This window comes from Phyllostomus discolor, chromosome 6, assembly GCF_004126475.2.
Source record: "Phyllostomus discolor isolate MPI-MPIP mPhyDis1 chromosome 6, mPhyDis1.pri.v3, whole genome shotgun sequence".
Classification (NCBI taxonomy): domain Eukaryota; kingdom Metazoa; phylum Chordata; class Mammalia; order Chiroptera; family Phyllostomidae; genus Phyllostomus; species Phyllostomus discolor.
This window is the reverse complement of record NC_040908.2, coordinates 43,117,778-43,139,950: the sequence shown is the minus strand read 5'-3', so window position 1 is coordinate 43,139,950 and position 22,173 is coordinate 43,117,778. Positions and strand designations below refer to the sequence as shown.

General features: G+C 36.3%; 1 protein-coding gene across 2 annotated transcripts in view; it reads right to left on the bottom strand.

Annotated features, from left to right (window-relative positions):
- Positions 1-16,886, bottom strand: part of AFTPH (aftiphilin) — a 63,396-nt gene extending 46,510 nt beyond the window's left edge. Inside the window, exon 1 of one of the 2 annotated variants that reach the window (XM_028517221.1) lies at positions 16,605-16,886. The gene's annotated coding sequence lies outside the window, so the exon portion shown is untranslated. The remainder of the gene's footprint in view (positions 1-16,604) is intronic. The other variant, XM_028517222.1, reaches the window with a different exon arrangement.
- Between the last annotated feature and the right edge of the window lie 5,287 nt (positions 16,887-22,173).

Below are 22,173 nucleotides of genomic sequence, written 5' to 3'. Positions count from 1 at the left end.
AGAACTTCAATACATGGTATGTTCTGTGTCCTCAGTGATATATCAACTTATCACATTTTAACTTTCACCAAGTCTGTGGCTCAAATCATAATCTATCCTTAACAAAATCTGAGCCAATGTTTGCTTAGTTGGCACAAACATTCACATGACTCTGCAAATACTTTAAAAGGTCACTGAAAGAACAAATCATTTAAGAAAAATACTACTAACCGTGCTAAAGATACATGAAGTTGACTCCATTGCTAATTTCTATAACCAAACCCTAGAAAATAGGAAACAATGCCTAAGGTTAAAAGACCAAGACCACCACATCTGAACTAACTCCAGGGACCAGTCAGTTAAAAGATGGAAGTTCTGAAGTGGAATAGGATAATGCAACACAGAAGTTGTTACCAGTACCTTGAAGTAAACTCACTGTAGGTACTATGCTGATAAAGGAAAGTCCACAAGAATAAAGACTTCTAAAAAGGTGACTTTTGGGGATGGAAAGGATTCTATGTATTTCTCTAAGACACAGAGGAAGGCCCTCTAGGAGTCCCCCAGAATCAAACACTGAATAAAAAGTTACTTCTAGACAAGCTAAAAACTCACCACAGAAACTCCTACTTTTTTTTGCAGGGCACCAGCAGCATCCATATGTACATCAACTTTCAAGGCCAGATAAGCACACCTACATTATACAATCCAGCTTTACCAAGGACCCTTCACTTCAAATTTATTTTTATGGAGACTGGGATGGGGAATGCATGGGTGTGGAGAACCCAAGCAGGAAGGGTGATGGTAAGAAAAAAAAAAGAGGCAAATAATTGTATCTGAAGTTATGTTACAGATGTATACAGTATAGACTATAATAGCAAGGTTTACTTAAAGGATCAGAAAAAAAATCACTACCTTTCTACCACAATATGTCTGAGGTTTATAATTAGTCATTTGTTAAATCATTTGGTGAGTGAAGAAAAAAAAATCTGTATTTTATTTAGAAAAGTTAAGTGAAAATGTCACATAAGCAATTAACAATATCAATTTGCACCACAAACATTTCCTATTATTACATAAGTTCATATTACTAAAATCTTTATTGTAATATCCTCATGGGAGTTTTCAGATACTATCAAAATGTACTGTCAATGAATCTGCCCAGCCTACATTCCTGCTTAAGAGTCATCTTGTATTATAGAAATGTATACCTGAAACCTATGTAATTTTATTAACCAATGTCACCCCAATAAATTCAATAAGAACAAATTTTTAAAAAGGTCATTTTTGTTATAAAGAAACAGAAGAGTCCTTCTTCTTCTAAGAAAACATCTAAGAGCCCTGTAAAGTTTTGGATTTTAGTTAACTTTTTGGTTTTCAATATATCTAGGGATAGTTAAATCATAATGTCAAAAAAGTTTTCATGCCTCTAAAATTTGTATCTACAAAAAATGATTTTTAAAATTTTCTCTTTTTAAGTGCTTTGTCCTCAGCATATTAGCTCAACTGGTGGCTGACAAAACAGGGAGAAGCCCTAAAAATAGATGTCTTTTAGTAAAGAATTGAGAAAGGTTTTGTTGTTTGTTATCAGGACCACCATCCTCCCCCACTTCAACAGAGGCGGCAAACTTTGTCTACTTAATAAAACTTCCACAATCCCAAAGCCGAATATTTTTAAGAGATCTCACAATTCCTTTGAATTTGTCAATTCAAAAACAAAAACCAAAGCCATCAGAGATATCAATTGTATCAATATATCACTATGTCCTTAACTGCATAATAATATGTAGTTATTATTTAAAACATCTGTTAACAAATAGCATATCCCATGTGTTTTTGTTCTCTGCTTACACCAATATCAAGTCAATATGTATACAGCACTTACTGTGTGTGGATACCTTATGAAAAGCACTCATTAATTACCTCATTTAGTCCTCACACTACACTATGAGGAGGAACTTACTATCATTATTTTACAGATGAAGAAATAAGAGCTTAAAAAGGTTAAATAATCCCTCACAGTAATAAAACTAGTTAAGTGGTGAATTAGTCACAAGCTAATGAAGTATCTGAAAGATGTCTTATTGCATTACCTCCTGATATAATTGACAGCAAATGTTAGAATTGGTCTTCTCTAAAAGATTACTGACTTGTTCAGAAAAAGGTTAACACTTCCAAAAAACTTGAAGGAGGAAAAAAGGTGCTTACCAGATAATATGAAGAAAGTATAAACAACAAAAATGCTAAGAAGTGAATTTCATTTCAATATTAATGTACAGAATAGTAAAAATGTAGTAAACAATGAAAATAAGCAGCAAAATAACTTTATACCTATACCTATACTGATTAGCCTCAAAAGGCCAGACTGCCAAAAAGTGACAACCAAAGTTTTTGTCTTCCTGGTTTTGAGGTCAATAAGAATCATTCACAAAAGTACAAATATCACATACATGTAAATGACAACATGATCAGTAACACACATTCGCTCTTCAATGAATGTTGCTAAACAGCAATGAGTTATCATTTTATAGAAGCTAGTTTTAAAGAATTCCTAAGAGCTTTACTTTCATTGTATATGTCAGCTTTTTATGCAAATCCATAAGCTATTTTACTTATGATTGCATAGTTTCACAGTAAAAAATAAACAAGATAAAAACACTAGAAATTTTTTACCTTAAGTTGTCATATCAACCGACCATGCTTGAGAGTTTACTAGCTATTTTTTCCTTAAAGGCACTTCTAACTGAAACTGAATAAATCACACTGGATAACTGCTGATAACAAAGGCAACAGAACAGAAGCAGCAATGAGGATAGATGCATTAGCTCTTGGGAAACAGGTTCTCTCCCGACCCCTGTGCCCAGTCCTCTCTGCTCTTACCGTATTATTGCAAACGAACTGCCACTCTAATTTCCACCCTAACATTCCCAAAACTTTACAATCTAAAGGCAGGAACTACTTCAATTTCATGTCCCTTCACTAAAATCTACTTCCACAATATTGTTTCGAGTTAACCCCTGGACATTCAGTTTATTTTCTCAATTGCTTGCTCAGGGGGCTCTTTCAATTTCTTCATTACTACTGATGCCTTCTCATCAGACTATAAATGTTCAAGACTCAACCATCCTCAGACAAATCAGATCAAAACAAAACAAACCTCTTCCTTTGGTGCCCTTCTAGCTCTCCTCCTCCTCACCATCAACCTTCTTGAAGGGCCCTGCCTATTCACCATCTTTATTCCTAACTTCTCACTTACTCCTCAGCCCAGCACAATCTGGCTTCCACTGTACCACTCCACTGAAACTGCTCTTACAAGAGTTACTTTAGTTGAGGAGCTAAAAAGACTGGAAATGTTATGCAGACATAGGCCTCTGTTGCTGAATTCGAGTCCTCAGGGCCTGGGCTCATAGTAGGAACCGAATACATTACTGTACTATTGTTCTTGCTGGGGCATTATTCCACTGGTTACTCTTGAATGGTCTCCTCCTCCTCCACCCCCTCCTGCCCTGCTCCCCTCACTATATTTCTACAACCCTACCTCTGGTCTCCTAGTGCTCCACCAAAAAAGATAGGAAATATTTAAATTTAGGCTGAGAGAGGCTGGCCTGAAACGTGACACATATGAAAGCAAGTCCAATCATTTGTTGCAATGTGTCTGAAGAAAGAATATATTGAGAGGGGTAGTACTCACATGCAAGCCAGGAAAAAAAAAAAACAGCTAAAGGACAAAAAATTGTTCACATATTTTTAATAGACCAGGTAACATAAGTATCTTGCTTTGGTGTGCAGCAGTTGCTCAGCGTAAGTGGAGGTGTCAGCTGGTGTCACCAGAGTGTGATGCTACTCTGGACAGTCCACCTAATTTCCCTTGCTCTTATTCCATGCTTCCAGCAACTTTCTTTAGTACTTTCGTGTAAATTCTCCCACAGATTTTGTAATCAGCCAACATGATTAGCTGACATGCTTTGAAAGAAATTTCTTGCTGTAAAGTTTTAAATTAGTATTCTGATCAAGACTGATGAGTTAAACCTCAAGATCCCAGGGAATTTTGGAAAACAAGCAAACAAACAAACCAGGACAACCTCCTTTATGAACGTTCTTAACTAAAAACAGCACTCTAGTCTGTAACTACAGTATGTACAACTTGGCAGGCCTTTGGCAGCTGCTCTTCCTCTGATGGTGCTACTCTCTATACTACAGATACCTAACTGTGAGAGCAACTCACCTTTTAGAAAAGAAAACATCTACTGAAAGTTATAAAATTACAACCAAATGCAGTTAGAATTCAATTATCTGGGCTAATGAGGAAGGAAGCAGACAATATCTTAGATAATCTAAAACATATCAATTTGGCCTTAAAATATGACCTATGTAACAGCAGATTTATCTCATAAACTAGTATGTCTTTGCCAATTAGTTTTACTTTAATTTGTTTCTTGACCACCCACGGAGAAAAAAAAAAATGACCTAGAGACATGTGAGGCAACAGAAGGAAACCAGAATTGAACCAAGCTTAAAAACAGTCAATAAATTATCCACACATAATTACATATAATGGCATTCTTGGGGCGAATTATCATAAAACAAAAGCTTTGTATAGTTGAAAAATCAAATATAAACACATTCCAAAATAGTGCTCATGATTAGTATATACAGGTAAAACCAAAAGTGGGTCTACCTGTACCAATAACTTCATGAAAACTATGAAAGGAATTCCCATGGCAAATAGATTTCTAGCTGGCTGACTTTTTAATGGTGTTACTGCTTGGTTTAAAGTTTTACTTTCTCCTGAGAGTAGAAAGGCTAACGGGTAAAAGGAAAACAGGTAATATTTATTACTTGCAGTGCACCATTATAGCTTTGGTTAGAAATTATTTGAGAATTAGCCTGTCCTATAAACAGAACTTTTTAAACTATACCCCCACGATTATCTGAGATATACTTATGTGCATTTAAAAGAAAAAGTTTAACTAAACTTTCTACTCTTACTCTCTATGCACTCTTGATATCTATAGTTCTATTTCATTTTGTCTTAAAAGCTCGTTGTGACCTCCTAAATTGATTTTACAAACCAGAAACAGGTCACAACCCAAAGTAAAAAGAAAAAAAAGGGGTAACCTGATGAAAGGGACACTGATAAATTTAGAGATAATGACAAAAAACTAACAGTCAATTTACCCACAAATACTATTAGTATCACTGAAGTTGGGGAAAGGTGGTGGTTCCTTCCAGACAGGTGTTGCAAACAATGTCAGGTAAGTAATTAAAACAAAACAAAAAAGCCAGGACATTTGTCCATATATATTTTACCTTTCAATTATGTAAGCAGTGTAATTTTGGTAACTTAAACTTCTGCAGTATTTCCACTTTGGGTATTTTTCAAGCTACTAACTGTCCAATGATCAGTTTTATAAGAATAGTCATTGCTTAAAGTTTGCTACAAAAAGAAAAAAAATCAAAATATTTATGTAAAAACTCTTAGCACAGAAATTGTATTGGTCACATCAGTATGTCCATGACAACAACAAGAACTGTTTGCATGCATCAGTTTTGTTCTAGGTTTGATCCATCTCACAGTAATGCTATCATTCTCTTTAAAGCCTCTGATCCACTTCCTCTAAATCCAACCGCTGCTTCCAGCACCAAAGAGGAGGAAACAGAGCTTCTTTTAAAACCAAGAACTCCATCTTGATCTGATGCTTACAAAGAAAAAGTGCATTCTTAAATTACATTATTTGAATGAAACAAGTAATTTGATAAATCCTTTACCCTTTAAAGAATTTTGCATAAAATAAATAAAAAATATTTATTATTCAAATTCTACTACCCTCAATCTAGGAAGCAAGCCACTTCAAAGATAAAAATAAAGATACTATTGGTGGGAGTACATAGTTAATTCCAGGCAGTTTAGTAATATATCAAAATTTTAATGCACATTCCTTTAACTAGGCAACTTCATCTTCAACAACATGTCCTACAGATGCATTCACACAAGCATGAAAAGCTATTTCCACAAAATTATTAATTCCTGCATTGTTTGTTTTTTAAAAAGCAATGGAAAACAACTTAAATATCTATCAACACGGGATAGGGTAAATAAAAAGTGCAGCCATTAAAAAAAGACAAAGCTATATAACTAATAGGTAAAGGTGTCTAAAATACATTTTTAAGTGAGAACAGCACCTCTAAGAGGCATTCTCTTTATTCTCCTCTTACCTGTCAAATCCTTTCTCCTCCTTCAATGGATCTGCTGCTTCTGCTTGCTCATAAATGTCTATGTTTTGGCCTCCCAATGGCCTTGGTCTCCCAATGTTCTTATTCCTAAGAGATGTCACCCAGCTTTTGTTTTTATATTCATGTAATGCCCAAACCTCTATCTGTGGGCTGCCCAAACTCCAGATCTGCCCACCCAAATGCCTTTCTGAATATCTTTACTTAAATGTCCCAAAGACATCTCCCAAGCTCAAGTTAACCTCCACTCAAAAAACAAATCAAAACCATTTGTTTCTATACAATATTCTGAATTTTAAATCTAGAAATCTATTATTCCTGACTGCTCCTTCTATTCTGTCCCCTTTCCAAATTAAATCAACTCTAAATTAAATCAACTCCAAATTAAATCCTTAACATCTCTTGACTATATCTAACATCCCACTAGCACTACCTTATTTAAGGGCCTCACTATTTTTGGTCAGGATTACTGCAATCCACCTGAAACTCCTTATCTTAGGCAAAACAGCTAAGATACTCCCTCTTTGCTCCAGCTGGAGAAAAGTACCCCTTAATTCCTCCTTTGGCACCATGTTACCTCCAAATTGTCACGTATGCCATTTTTTCTAATTTCTTATTCTTATCTGTCCAGAGAACCCATAGAGTAAGTTTTCAAAACCCTATTTAGGCATGAAGTTTCCTGTGAAGTGAGAACACCAATACTGATCAAGCCACTATGTGACAGGTCCTGTGCAAGGTGCTTATTCAAACATTATCTAACTTAATTCCAACCATGCACTTTACAGATGAAGGAACAGGTTCAGTGAGGTCAACTATCCATTCAAGGTCCCACAAAGAGTAAGTACGGAAAGTAGGGCTTACTTTCCGTACATTTAAGAAACATTAAAGCCTGGGTTCCTTTCATTATGTTGGGCTGCCTGTCTGAATTAGGCATTCTTCTTTATATCTACTTCTCTCATTATACTTAACAAAGTGAATCAAATTTGTTTCCCTGTTTGTCTCTCCAGGAGACTATAATATCTCTCAATCTTAGCTTTATATTGTTTTTTAAAAATAGAATAGATGCTAAATTTTAAATATGGATCTTAATATCTGCATTTTAAAAAAAGTTTCAAAGGTGATTCTGATGTTAAATGAAGACAGAACCACTGTGTTAAGCTTCCAGAAGATAAGAATATCACTGGGCTTTATAATTCTGGGGATGACATAATGTCTCTAACTTCACTGCTAAACTCACTGAGAAAGGTAAATCAATGAAATAGTACGTTTTCTTTTAAAAAGTTTTCCCTTACATTTGTACAAACTTCTTAAAGTTCTGTCATACACACTTAACTATCACTAAGAGAATTAACACTCTTAAGATTTCAAATATAAAAAATTCATGAAATCTTCAATATTTTTCTTAAAAATGAAACTTGGAAAATTTCTATAAAGGATCAAATTTAAATTACTGCAATAATCCTTGAAACATAAAATTATGTATATGATTTAAATGGCATACAATTCTTGGAAAAAACATTTAAAAAATTAATCACAATTTCACTTGTAGTTGAGCATTAAGAAATGAGTGTGAGCAACAACAGAAACTTGTTTCCACTTTTAGAAACTAAGGTCACTGGTAATCTGATTAAAATCTGCACTTTTTATTTAGGTGTTAACACTTGCACTGTGCTTCAAGTAAACTTCTGAAACCTAATGATACAGAAAGCTATCAATTGCTGGCTCATTATGATGTAGGGGAAATAGTCTGAAATATGTAAAGGAATGAGAAGAAATGGTGACTTAAGTATAGTAAAAAGTAGTGAATATTCAAACATTCTGTTTGGGCTACAGGTAAGAGAAAATCTGATTTTGATACCTGTAACTCTTGGTGCAATTTTTTTTTTTTAAGGAATAAGGATGCTATTACACACATTCAGTGTACAAAGAGTTAAGCAATCTCTTACCATAGGTTCACTACTTTTTATAAATAGCTACTAAAAACAAAAGCCTTAAGAAAATAAGTCAATGCTTCATATTTTGAATGCCACTGCAGCAGAAGTATTTTATCTGCAAATACTCCATGTCAACACTTCCACATCCTCCCAATAAACAAGATGGGAGATGGTAAATCACAGCAAAAAAGAAAACAAAAAACAAAACCAAAAATAAACAAAAACAGAGTACCATAAAACATAAGCAATGACTAAGAATAAAACTAAAATACCTAATAGGGAGGGTGGGTGAGGTAGAAACATTCATTTCATCTATTCAAAGAAACTGTGGTCTCAGTAAGACATGCAAATATTAAAATCCTACTCCTAGAAATCTTGCTTTGAAAAGTACTTAAAGTTAACATTTTAAGAATAAGAACATGTGATTTAGGGATGGTCTCATGTTACCAGAATTGTTAATTTTACTTAATATAAACATTTCATTTGTTAGCAACGTCTGAGTTCTTACATTTGTTGTAAATTTATTGTTAGGTATTATCCTTTTTTTTTTTTTGCCTACTCATGTAAAATAAGCTCTCTCTACTTCTATTTTCTAACTGGTGGGTACTGTTTATAAAGCTGAAAGCTCTGGGTACTCGTACCCCATACCGTCACATTATAAGCAACTGGGGCACCTGACTTTTTTCTTTCCAATTCTTTATCTGTTTTTCCTTATTGATTGCTGATGGCTCCAATACCAAATCTAATGTGATGTTAGGAACCTAGTATTCCCCCATAATCAAGATACTGATTTTTGGTTTGAGGTATATGTTTTACAAATTTTCTAAGTGTTAAACACACTCTAATTGGCAGCAGGTCTCATCCAGGCTCTCACAACTCTTACCCAAACGATCTTATCCATGTAAGGCTTTAACCACTACATTCTAGGACTCCTAAACTGATCCCTATAGCCCAACCCTCACACTTGAGATGAGTCCAGCCTAGCCAACTCTCTACTAGTCCTCTCCACTTGAATTCCTTAAGATCTCAACCTGAGCTTAACAATAAGAGCTAGAGCTCTTCTTCCTCAAATCTGGCCCTCTACCAGAGCTAACTCCGAGTGGCCCTACCACCCATCCATTTACAAAGCCAGAAACTTAAGCACTCCCCATCCTCCACTATCTTTAAAGAATAATTTTTTATGCCATAAATCCCTTAATTTTGAAATATCTCTTTCCACTACCTTTGATGCCACTCTAGTCTAAGCAGCCATTATCATCTAGTCTATTATTTTTCAAAGTCAATCTAATCATGGCTAATGTCTGTGATACCTAAAAAAAAAAAAAATCTTTAACACATTCTATTAAACCCAAATCCATCTCTTTTAGACATATTCCTCCTCCCTTCCCCTATTGTTTTCAAAGCTCTAAGCTAGACCTTCTTTCAGTTTTTCAAAGGCAAAGACAGTAAAATTCTTTATGCTGAGGGGCCTGGCAACTACATTCCCGTTGCTTAAAACATTCCCACATATATCCTTCAATTCTTAGATGAAGGATCAATTCCTCAGGTAAGTTTTTCCTAACATCTTCCCCGAAGTCCTCTTGTATATATTTCTTTTAGAGCATAAGAACTGTAGTAACTTATAGTTTGTAATCAAACACTTAAAATTTGAAAAATGACATGCAAACTGTAAAGTGTAAAAAACATGCTGACAGGCTTAAATGTATAAGGGATTTTTTAAAGAGCCACTTATTGCCCTGGCTGGTGTGGCTCATTGGGCTGAGTGCCGACGTGTGAACCAAAGGGTTGTGGGTTTGATTCCCAGTCAGGGCACATCCTGGGTTGTGGGCCAAGTCCCCAGTCAGGGGGTGCATGAGAGGCACACACACACTGATGTTTTTCTCCCTCTCTTTTTCCTTCCCTTCCCCTCTTTCTGGAAATGAATAAATAAAATCCTTAAAAAAAAAAAAAAGAAAATCGCAAAAAAAAAAAAAAGAAGCAGCCACTTCCTACTTTCTAGAATAGTGAAGTAGTTAATCTTCTATTTCTCCTTCACAGATATAAATAAGTCAGTGTCATGCTCTAGAGGAGCACTGCTCACTTTACAATATAGGCCTCATGTACAATTTTAAATTTCCCAGTAGTCAGTTAAAAAAGAAACAGATGAATTTAATTATAACATATTTTACTTAAACCAAGTATCAAAAATATTATTTTAACATGTAATCAATGTAAAAATATTACACATTTTATATTAGTTTTCAAAAACTGGTATGTATTTTATACTTAAAACACATCTTACTTTGGACTAACTTTATTTCAAGAGCCAAATGTGGCTAGTGGCTTTGGTACTGGACGACACAGTTCTAAAAAATAATATTCTATTTCTTATACTTAAACAGCTTGCTAACAGAGTCACAGTTATTTTTAAAAGAGTATGGTATTAAGCAATTTTAACCTCACATCTAACAAGGACGTGTCTCATGTTTAAACCCTTCAAAAAATATTAAATAATGCCACAGTCTATGGCCATACCACCTTGAACACATCCGATCTTATCTACATGATGTAAACATCCCACACTGCTGAAAAGCCTAAATCCAAAGTAAAAATTCAGGTAAACAATTTAAAAACTACACATTTACTTTTTTCCCCATCATCTTGGAACCTGTGAAGGCCTGCTGGGAACAGGACTTCAAATATGTCTGGACGACAAATATGTCTGCAAGGCTGTGGTCCCAGGCCATTTTTGCTGGCTATAAGCACACAGCTCTTCTTAAAAATTGTAGGTATTTATGCTCAAGATGAAACTGAATTCTACCTAGGCAAAAGATGTGCTTATGTGTACAAAGTAAAGAACAATACAGTGACTCTTGATGGCAACTAAACAGCAGCAGAGTCACCTGGGGAAAGGTAACTCGTGCTCATGGAAACAGTAGCACAGCTTGTGATAAATTCTGAAGCAACCTTCCTGCTAAGGCCATTGGACACAAGAATCTGTGTAATCGTACCCCTCAAGGACTTAAACTTCACTGAAAAGTAAATAAATAAAATGGATTTATTCTCTTGAAAAAACAAAAAAAAAAGCACAATTATTGATCATCTGAGCAGATTACAGAATTATAACTACTTTCAACCACTGCTGATAGCAATGTTATTAGAATCTCTTGGAAGGCAACTGGCTTCCCCTTTTATTTAGTAACTCCACTTCTAATACTCAGTTCTATGGAAATAACTACAGACGAAGTCAAAGATTTACACCCAAATGCGTTCAGAGAGATGTTTTTTCCATGAGAGTAAAATCTGGAAAAAACCAAGCAATTTGTAGGAAATCACAGGGAAAACTTGAAACTCACTGGATTTCATTCTACACAGTCATTAACAGTCATGTTTTAAGGAATATTTAATAACATGAGGATGCTCACAATTTAATAGTAAAAGAATAATCTATGCCTGGTTCCTACATATATGTTGTATGAGTATATACACACATATAATTGGATGACATATATCTAAAGGGAGGGAAAAAAGTAAAGGAAAACCAAAATGTTAACAGTTACCTTTCTGTAGTGTGATGACTAGTGATATTTGTCCTCTATTATTCCTCTTACTTGTACTACTTTGGGTCAGACATTAAAATAGATAAGCCATTGCCATCAAGGGGCATACCAGTTTTATGTTCCAAATTTTCTATAATAAGTATATTATCCTTTCACAATCTTAATAACCATAAAAGTATAATACAGAGTGGATGATAATTTTGGCAAATCAGCTGTAAAGCAACATTTTTGGATCAGCTGGGTAAGAATTTGAATATGGCCTTGAATATTATTTTAGATGAAAATTTCCTGTGATGGCAAGAAGAGTCTAGCTGACTGAAAACAAAAACATAGCAAAACTACAAAGCCATCTGTACTAAAAGACTATTTTTTAAAATTAAAAAAATATGTACATCCACTATTCAGCATCTACTGCATACAAAAATGCTAGGTTCTATAAGGAGCAGAAATGAGTAAAAGGAGTCACAGCTTCTAAAAAACTAACGATTAGTGGGTACAATACAAGAAAACAGTAAAAACAATTAATGTGAGGCAGAATGTAAACATATGAACTAAAATGTATCTATAAGGATTCTAAGAAAAAGATCTCACTTGATTGGGAAGAGGAAAAATAGTGAAAAGAGAAAAAACCTTCATAAAGGAAAGAATTTGAAATGGGAAGGATTTTAATTGAGAGAGGAAACAGCAGGCGCTAAAGATAAAGCATGTGACAACTTTCAAGGAGCAAGAAGTCATGTAATAGAGTTTGGTTAGAATGTAGGATATATGAAGGGAGTAAAGTGGTATGCTGACAGACTTGAATTTTCAGGAGGTAGAACCTCTGGGTAAGTTTTCTAAGTTCAGCAATAGGTAAATTATTAAAAGGTTCCAGTTCAAGAAACTGTTCTACCACTTTTTTTTTTTTTACTGTTCTTCAAGTACAGTTGTCCCCATTTCCCCCCCACCACTCCACCCCACCACTCACCACCTCTATTGCCACTACTATCTTGGTTCAAGCCACTATCATCTCTTAGCTGCATCACTATAACCACCTCCTTCCTAATGGAATCTTCCCACTTCCACTCTTGCCAAACAGATCCTTTTAAAAGATAGATTGTCACTTACCTACTCAAAAACCCTTCGACGGTTTCTCATTTCACACAGTAAAAAGCCTAAGTCACTGGAATGTCTACAAAGCCCCTACAACACTTCCCTCTTGTCCTCTAACTTTCTGATCACACCTACCACTCTTCTGCTTGCAATATCTTGAATATTACAGGCATACTTCTACCACTTTCCCCTTTATTCTCTTCACTTTCTTCAGGTCTTAAGCCTTTTCTGAACTGATCCTACATAAAACTGCAAGTCCAACCAATCTCCCACCCTGACTCCATCAAAAAGTTTGTACTTGCTGATCTCCCCAAAATGACTCTATTGTTCTACATAATACTTAACATCATCTGCTATCTATATTTTGTCTATCCACATACAGACATGCATGTGTGCATACACATGTAAGGAACTGAAGCATGTGAGGGCTAATTTTTTCCCTGATTGTTTATTTCAGTGTCCCCAGGTAAAACAAGGCCTGACATACAGCAAGTGCTCAGTAAGTACTTGCTGTATGAATGCCGAGAAGAAAATACCATGGGTGTTAGTAGATACTTAGTTGAAATGGTTTCTGGCATGTTGTAAACACTTATATAAACAGAACATATGTGAATTTATTCTAATTTACCACTTGATTTTCCTCTGGTAACTATTCATCAAAATAGTGCTTGCAAATTAAGCTTTGAAGGTACAGACATTTAATTCATTAGCAATTTATCTTTGCAAGGTTTACTTAAGTTATTGAGAATGGGGTGGTGGTGACTGAAGAATGATAGGAAAGAGCCTTAAATCTCCTATTTTCCTTCTGTTTTCACTCCTCCAAAACTAATGAGCAATGATTCTCATCTCCCAACTACTGTATAGTTTCAGACCTTTTTCTTTTCCCAGGGAATAGGTCTAATCCAGACCTATAAGCCCCTACCCTAGGATAAGGCCAGAAATAGAAACCAGGAGTGTGATACAGGGCCACTGAAAGGGCTGCCAGTAATTAGAGATCCCAGGCAAGGAAAATTACTACGGAGGAACCTGGAGAGGGCTACATTTCTTAATTCAAATACTTTTAAGTTAGAGGCTTCTTGTATTTTAAAAGGAAGTCAACACAAAATAGTAACAACTCCTTCTGTCCTGTTTTAAAATATACTATGCTGAAAAAGAGTGATACTTTATATAGCTTTTTAAATGAAAAACCTGAACTTTTAATTGTATTATGATTTTAAGCAGACAACAAAGTTTAGGGGGAGAAAATGTAATGAATGACCAAGTAGCCACCACCTAATTGTGTTGAATCTTAATCTTTTACCAAATCAGCTTCTGATTTAAAGACAGTAAAGTTATGGTTGGAAACCCATGGACACTTCCTAGATCCTTTATTCCTTTCTAGTTCTCCAGAGGTAACTTTTATTCTAATTTGCCATTATCATTCCCATGCATGTCTTTATACTTTTGCCACATAGTCCTTGATTCCCTGAATATACTGTACATTTTTGCATATATAAAAACCAGATACATGGTAACATATTATAACCTGGCTGTCACTTACCCACTGTTTGACTTTAGGAAAGTTACTTAACATTAGTTTTCTCTCGAAAAATGAGGATAATGCCACCTACTAGCTTATAGAGTTATTATGCAGATTAAATGAGTTAATATACTATGTATGTTACTTAGAAAAGTATCTCACTCATACCAAGTAGCGTATATCAGTGCTAGTAGTTATATAGTTGCAAAAGGACCCATGAGTGTATATGTATGTGTATATATCCAGCATGTGCATATATATGGATTGAGAAAAGATTAATTACCAAAAGGATATATAACCCATATAGTGCCAGGTAGTTTCAAAATTGCATGAAAACTAGAAATACTTATAAAGTTTAAGCAGAAAAGGTTCATTAGCCTACTTAAAGAAGAAGTGAAAGTACTAGGCATAGAAGGGGAAAAGTATTTTTAACTTACAAATTGTCAGTAACATTAACTTAGAATATAAACATCTGGTTTAAATAATTTATAACTTACAAATTTTGGGGTAGAGTTAGGAGAGATGGGGTAATCTATCAACATGATGCTATACAAAGACTTCTCAAACTGTTACAGGAGGCACTTTATATTTCATACAAAATAAAACATTTTTGATACTCAAATTTCATTAATTCTCTGAATTAGTTTTAAGTATAAATTAATATTTAAAGTGATATTTTACAATAGGATTCGCCTAGATACATGATTTTCATAAAGGCAATTGGATTCTGCAAAATTTATCAATGCAATTAAGGGTACATTATCTTTGTTTTGATGTGGAATTATTTTATCACAGCCTCTAGGTCAAAAAAATCAGAAAACATCAAAACTAATGCTCTGCACATTACGTGAAATCTATTCAATTTCTTTCAAGAGACTTTTTAAGATTTAAAAATATCTATGCTTTGAAGATAAATTAACGTATCTGATACATAAACAGAGGAATTAGAACAAATGAGGCATTTACTAGGTGCCATTTACTGGGCTATATGTTTTACAAAGGATCTGTCTTTTAATCCGTGAGAAATATCTTCATGGACACAATTTAGAGGAACACCATAGATACTTTGTTTAAACATATATAGCACTTCTGCAAAGAGTTAAAAATAATTACCAAAAGGAACATGTAAACCGGCAAAGGGCATAAAATGTAGGTAAACTGTACACATTTTTATCAACACAACAGTGTTGACACATTGTTTCACCTAGAGTTTAGCAAATATCTGTGTCTAAAAGTTTAACTGAAAGCAAAAGGTTAAATGTAACATCAAAGACTAAATTGTTTCTCTTTCCCAAACTCCAACCCCCCACCCCCCCGCATCGGAAGTAGGAGAACGTAGCCAGTGAAAAGGAAGATTCAAGTTCAAAAGTAAAGTTCTACTTTTCTTCTCCTAAAACGAGAACTCTGAAACGGAACCATTGCTTTTGCCTCATGTATCCCCGGTAAAAAATAGTTACATATATGAGTTAGGAGTTAATCCTTCCCTGGCCCCCAAAGTAGATTCAGTGAGAAACCAAGCTATAACTTGAATTAAATAACCAGAGAAAGAAAAATCTAGCCATGCTCAGTACTTTCCTAATGGAGAAAGGGCCCCACCACCGTTCGTTCACCCTGTACTCTGTCCCCAGCCCAAGCAGACATTAGCACCTGCCAAACTGGACGCTTATTGAATAAAGATCCAACTTTTCGAAGGCAATCTGGAGAGGAGAAAGATTGTTTCTTGAGCAGTGCAAGAAGGGAGCAGAAAAAGTCCTCTCAGGAAGGGATGCGTGAGCTTTGGGGTCGTCTCCTTCGCCCGTCGGAGTATTCAAAATTCGCTTGCTTCGGGGACCACTGGAAGCAGCACACTCCGGTCGCGGCCGGCCTCCAACCTGGGCGAAGCAGGCAGTGTTTACACCTGTCACGAGGGAGGAGGAGGAGGGGGAAAGAGGGAGCACCAGCGAAGCCCCAAAGTTCTCAACAGCTCCCGGGAGGGAACGGCCGGCGCGGACCTGAGGGCAGGTGAAAGCGGAGGGGCAGGGCAAACCGCGGCGGCCGGAGAGGTGAGAATAGCTCGTATGTTCCAGGCAGGTGCCTCGGGTGGCAAGGAGGAAGCCGTGCGCTTCGGGCGCCGCCGCCGGCTTCCGCGCACCCGCCGCGGAAGAGGGCAGAGCCCAAGCCCGAAGCCCGCAGGCCCGCAGAGCCAGCACCTCCCCACAGCCTCCGGTTCCGCGGTAGACAGGTGCCCCCGGCCACGGCGAGGGTCTGGCAGGTGGGCTGGGTCCCTTCACCCTCTTTCCCCAAGCGTGGCCGGGGGAGAGGAGCGGTGGCGCTTACCTGGCTCGTCTGGGGCGGCCGCGATGGGCATGGCTCAGGGGGCCGGGGAGAAACTGGCTCCCCGGGGAAGGACCGGCTATTCCGACGCGGAGCTGGTGAGAGCGGAAGGCAAGGTACACACAGCCCTGTCAGCGAAGCAGCGCCATGGATGCCCACCCAGAGTTTCAGCGCTGCCGCGGAACCCCCATCCCATTACCCTCCGCCCTCTTCCGCCGTCGCCGCCGCCTCCACCTCCTCCTCCGCGGAGACCCCCCGCCCACTCCACACACTCTCCCATCATGCAGCGGGGGAACCGCTGCCGCCTATACGTCACTTCCGGGCGCAGGCGGCTGGGTCGGGCCGGGCGCTGGTGGGTGCTCGGGTGAGCGAGGGAGGACTCTCTAAGGGAATTAGTGTCACAGAAAGCTACCCCGCGCAGGCGTCGTCGCGCAGAGCGCCGGCCGCCATTTTGGGTGAGGGCAAGTTGCCCTTTTCTTTACTTCCCTGCGAGTCACCAAGCTGTGGTGGGGGCGAAGACGTCCTTCCGGTCTCCGCCGCCCGCTGGGGCCGCGCTCCGGACGAGGGACGGTGTTTCTTAGCCTGTTGATGTTAACCTTCAGTTCGATACCGAGTTAAGTCTTTTGCTCTCCAAATAAAATTGCAGAGGTTTTGATATACAGGACCATATCTTCAAAAATCTGTGGAGCACAGATCGGCTTGTCCTTTTCGCCCTGAAAAACGACTTTTTCATTCACCGTCAAAGTCTCTTCCTCTTTTTGATTTCATATGACAGAAGAGGAAGCTGATATTTAACAAATAAGAGATTGTTATAAATGAAACCTAAGATGGAAAGCAAGAGGGAATACAGCCGCCGAACTAACAAATCGTCTACGAGGCCAACAACAAAAATTGGGGATTTTGCTAACGGATGGAGACAGTGATCGTTTTTTGATAGATGCTGCGGGAGAATAGCCAATGAAACTAAAGAAATCAAATCAACTTCTGCATTTCTTTAGCAGAGGTCATAACAGATTCTTTTTTTAATCATCAGTCTTGAGCAGTTGGTCATTTACATTTTTATAAGCCCCCCCCCCGCCCGCCTTTATCATGAATTGTTAAAACACCTGCCACTATAAAAATCAGACTACAAGGCTGCAAGGATTATTACCGTCTGGGACGAGCCGGGGGTCCTACCCTGCAACTCACGAGCCCTGCTAGTGTGCTCTTTCTGCTCACATTTCCCAAACCTGCACCGGTGATCTGAATAATTTAAAATATTTTCAAACAGGCAAAGCCCAACAGCTATGCAGAGAAACAAGGATGAAAAGCAACACCTTCAGCCACCATTAAGTGGCAACCCGTTTGAGTGTAGGAATTACACGAATGGTGAAGATAAGGACAAAAGCAGTTCATCATGGTTTATCCCGCCTCTGCAATGTTCTAGACAAATTAACTTGGAGCGCTAAAATAGGCCCGCATTTGTCTCTACAACTCAGTCGCTGTCAGACATACGTAGAATACATCATTTTAAATTGGAGTACCAATTGCTCTGTGGCTGTGCGGGATTTTTGGTTATTGTTCAGTCAATAAAGCGAGAAAAATATATAGGACTTGTCAAATTTATTCCTATTGTATTTCGCCCCCTGCTGGTTTAGCTCTCATGAAAGCTTGAATACACAGACACAGGTTACTATAAGTATATCAACTAGGAAGGAAACAAAAATATGTGTGTGTGTGCAGAGAAACTGGAAATTATTTTAGATGACACATGCCTGTTTTAATTTGATATCTCTACTCAATAGAAATAGCAGAATAAAAACATATGACAAAATCTTGAAGCACCAAATCTTTCTACACCAAGAAAATGTTTAAACTGAAATAAGAAATTTAAACATAAAAACATGAAGAAGAAAACCTTGCTTTAGGAAAAATATATTTCTGACATACATAACATATGATCACAAAATGATGATTTACGTTAGGTGAATGCAGCAGTCAGTTCTGTTAAAGAGAATTAAAAAGTCAGTGTCCACCTTTGTACATGGAAATAGAGTAGTTATCTGGCCAGGTGACTTGTGTATACAATCAACCAATTGTAGTTAGTAATCTTACCATATTTCTCAAGACAGCATTTCAATGCTTATGAAATTGTGTTACAAAAGGAAAGTCTTCATCTCTGAATGTTTTTTTTAAGATGATGAATCTGTGGGAAATACACTTATTAAAATTCATTGCATTTGGGTACTGTGTTTACTTTTTTAAAAATTATGACCATTGCTACATTGCCCAAGATTTTACATCAAGAAAAGAAAAACATTTATGACCAGTTATCATTTGTTATATTTACTTCTAGTTTTTCTTCTGTGCAGACTTTTTACAAAGTTGTTATCATTTGATTTTGTATTCCTTTTTTTCACTTAACATTGTGTTGTAAGCATTTCCTATTATTGCTTAACATTTTATAAAACCTTAATTTTAATTGCCTACATAGTATTCAATGCAGTAGACAGACTGTGATCTATCCATTATCTTCTTAGTAGATTACAAATAATCTACTCCATTACTCCATTGTAATAATCTACTCCATTATTACAAATAATACTTCGATGAACATTTTTTACATATGGCTTTGTCCAATTTTAGGATTGTTTTTCTGAATATAAAAATGATTGAGCCAAGAGTCTGTGTATATTTTATTGGCACTTCATCATCTCAAAGTTTTTCTCAAATGACTATACCAATTTACAATACCACCAGTAATGCAGGAAGGTACCAATTTTATCATCTCATCAGCCGTGGATAATAATTAAAATAAATAAAAAATAAAATTGTACTTTATAGATTCAGAGTTGAAAGAAACTTAAACTCTCATATATTGTATAAGAAATCAACAAACAAGCAAGCACCAAACCCCGGCAATATGTTGCTCTAGAGAAGCAATACATATAGATCTGGTTCTATGAACAAGTTCTATTCAAACCACTATTTTTTCAAAATCACTGGTTGTGTGTAAATTACTTAACCTCTCTGGACCTTATATATGTCAAATGAGAAAGGAGCTATATGACAGATTCTCAACTTTATTAGGCAAGTAACCACTGTATTTAGCACATATATCTCTTTGAGAACATGGTCAAAGCTTTGGCCCTTTCTGTAGAAAATATTCATCCCACAGACACTCACATTTTTTAAATTTAAAGCTTGTTAATAGAAGAGGGTCTATGAATGCCAGCTTAAGAAACCCTGCACTAGGTGATCTCCAAGGCCCTTTCCACATACAAATATTTTTCTATGATTTTATTGTATAATCCAGTAAATGCTTTCTGGCTAAATAGTACTTAAAAAATGTATTTATTTGTTTTTAGAAAGAGGGGAAGGGAGGGAGAAAGAGAAGGAGAGAAACATCAGTGTGTAGTTGCCTCTCACACACCCTCTATTGGAGACCTGGCCTGCAACCCAGGCGTGTGCCATGACTGGAAATTGAACCAGTGACCCTTTGGTTTGCAGTCCTGTGCTCAATCCACTGAGCTACACCAGCCAGGGCTAAATAGCACTTTTTAGTGGATAATTAAATTGTGATATATTCATAGTGGATTACTATTCAGCACTTAAACTAGAGCTATAAGTATCAGTCTAGTTAGATTATAAAAACAAAAGTGAATTAATTTTCAGAATGAATAAATATGAATTTTACAATGAATATTACTTTATAAATAAACCAATATTTTATTATTTATGAATATACATTTTATTGTAAAGTATACAATATGGACTGGAATAATATACACAAAATTCATTATGGGCTAGTATGGAATTGGTCAGAAAGTATTAAAGAAGACTTTATCTATAATTGCAATGTTTTATATCTTTAAAAATCTGATGTAAATGTGACAAACCATTTATATTTTTCCAGCTTTATTGAGATATAATGACCAAATAATTGTATACACTTAAGGTGTACAACTTGATGTTCGATCAAACCATTTACATTTAATTCTAGGTGGATGGTACATGGATGTTTGTTTTATAATCCTGTGATATATTCTATAATTGAACATTTTCCAAAAATGAATATGTTCTATATTCATTTTTTTATGGGTGAAAAATAACTTTTCCAGAACAAGTTAGTTTAAAACTGAATTATGAACAGCATCTTAGAGATAGTTCCCGATGTATTTGCTAAGGTTAAAAGCTGAGATTTGTGGAAGTTTTCAAAGTGCCTTTAAGTATATTATCTCTTCTGATTTTCATACAGATCAATTGATGACATTTTACAGAAGGCGTAATCACAGATTTTGAGATTTGTACAAGATTAAAATGTTGGAGATGACGTTAGGACTAGAACCATGATCTCCTGATTGACCATGTGGTCTTCTCACTTTATAGAAGAGTAGTATCACATTCCCTCGATTTCCTCATGGGTAAAAGAAAATTTGCCCCATTTTATCATTTAAACGTTTTTCTCATTTTCTTGTTTGAATTATTTTCCAATAGAGTTTTTTTTTCTCACAGTGAATATAGTTAATAACTTGAACAACCTTCACTATAATCTAAAATACTATGCATATAGATTTAAGCCTTGAAAAAGTTTCAGCAGCTTGAGAAACCTTCTAGTCCAAAAAAGCAGTTTCTCCCTCGCCAATTTTATGGGTAAGGTTCATAATGTTCTAAGAGGTTAAATGACAATTGTGTCCTCAGTCATCCAGTTGGATTGTTAAAATGGCAAACTAGGTTTCATGTTCCTAATACACAGTAAACTCCATTTTTACTCCACATTACTTCTTCTTTGATACAATCTTCTCTTCTTAACTAAAGCACATAAAAAACCAAAAGTATTTGGGACCCATGTTTTCTATATGTTCAGCTGGTTATGGTTATAATGTAAGATATGCTGAAGATAAACATTCATGTTAGATATAAATTGTGTTAATCATATGGAGTAACAGTATAAAAGGAAACTTGTTTTATAATAAAAATTCAATTGAACATTTTTATTGCTATTGTTTTTGTTGCTGGTTTTATGGGCATTTTACCATTTTACACTTGGTAAAAATGTGATGAGCAACAGAGGTTTTGTTTCTTTTTTTTTTTTAAAGATTTTATTTACTTATTTTTAGAGAGGGAAGGGAGGGAGATAGATAGAGAGAGAGAAACATCAATGTGCGGTTGCTGGGGGGTCATGGCCCACAACCCAGGCATGTACCCTGGCTGGGAATCGAACCTGGGACACTTTGGTTCCCAGCCCGCGCTCAATCCACTGAGCTACGCCAGCCAGGGCTGGTTTTGTTTCTTAACCATTCCCATTGGTCTTTCTAGGACTTCCTTATCAAGTTTATTGCACAAATGATAAAAATTAAAATGTAATATTTTATACTTTCTAGACTACTGGGTAGCTAGAACATTTTGGACAAATATTCAATATGTCAGGGCAATATAGAGCTTCCCAGAAATCAAGTTTTTAAGGGTAGGCTTCTGGCAGTAATTAATATTGCAATACATAACATTTAGAGTAAGGACCCTAAGGACTTCTCCTAAATGTAGGGGAAGAAGAGCTAGTGCCTAAATTTGACTCCTCTTTATTTGGCTTTAT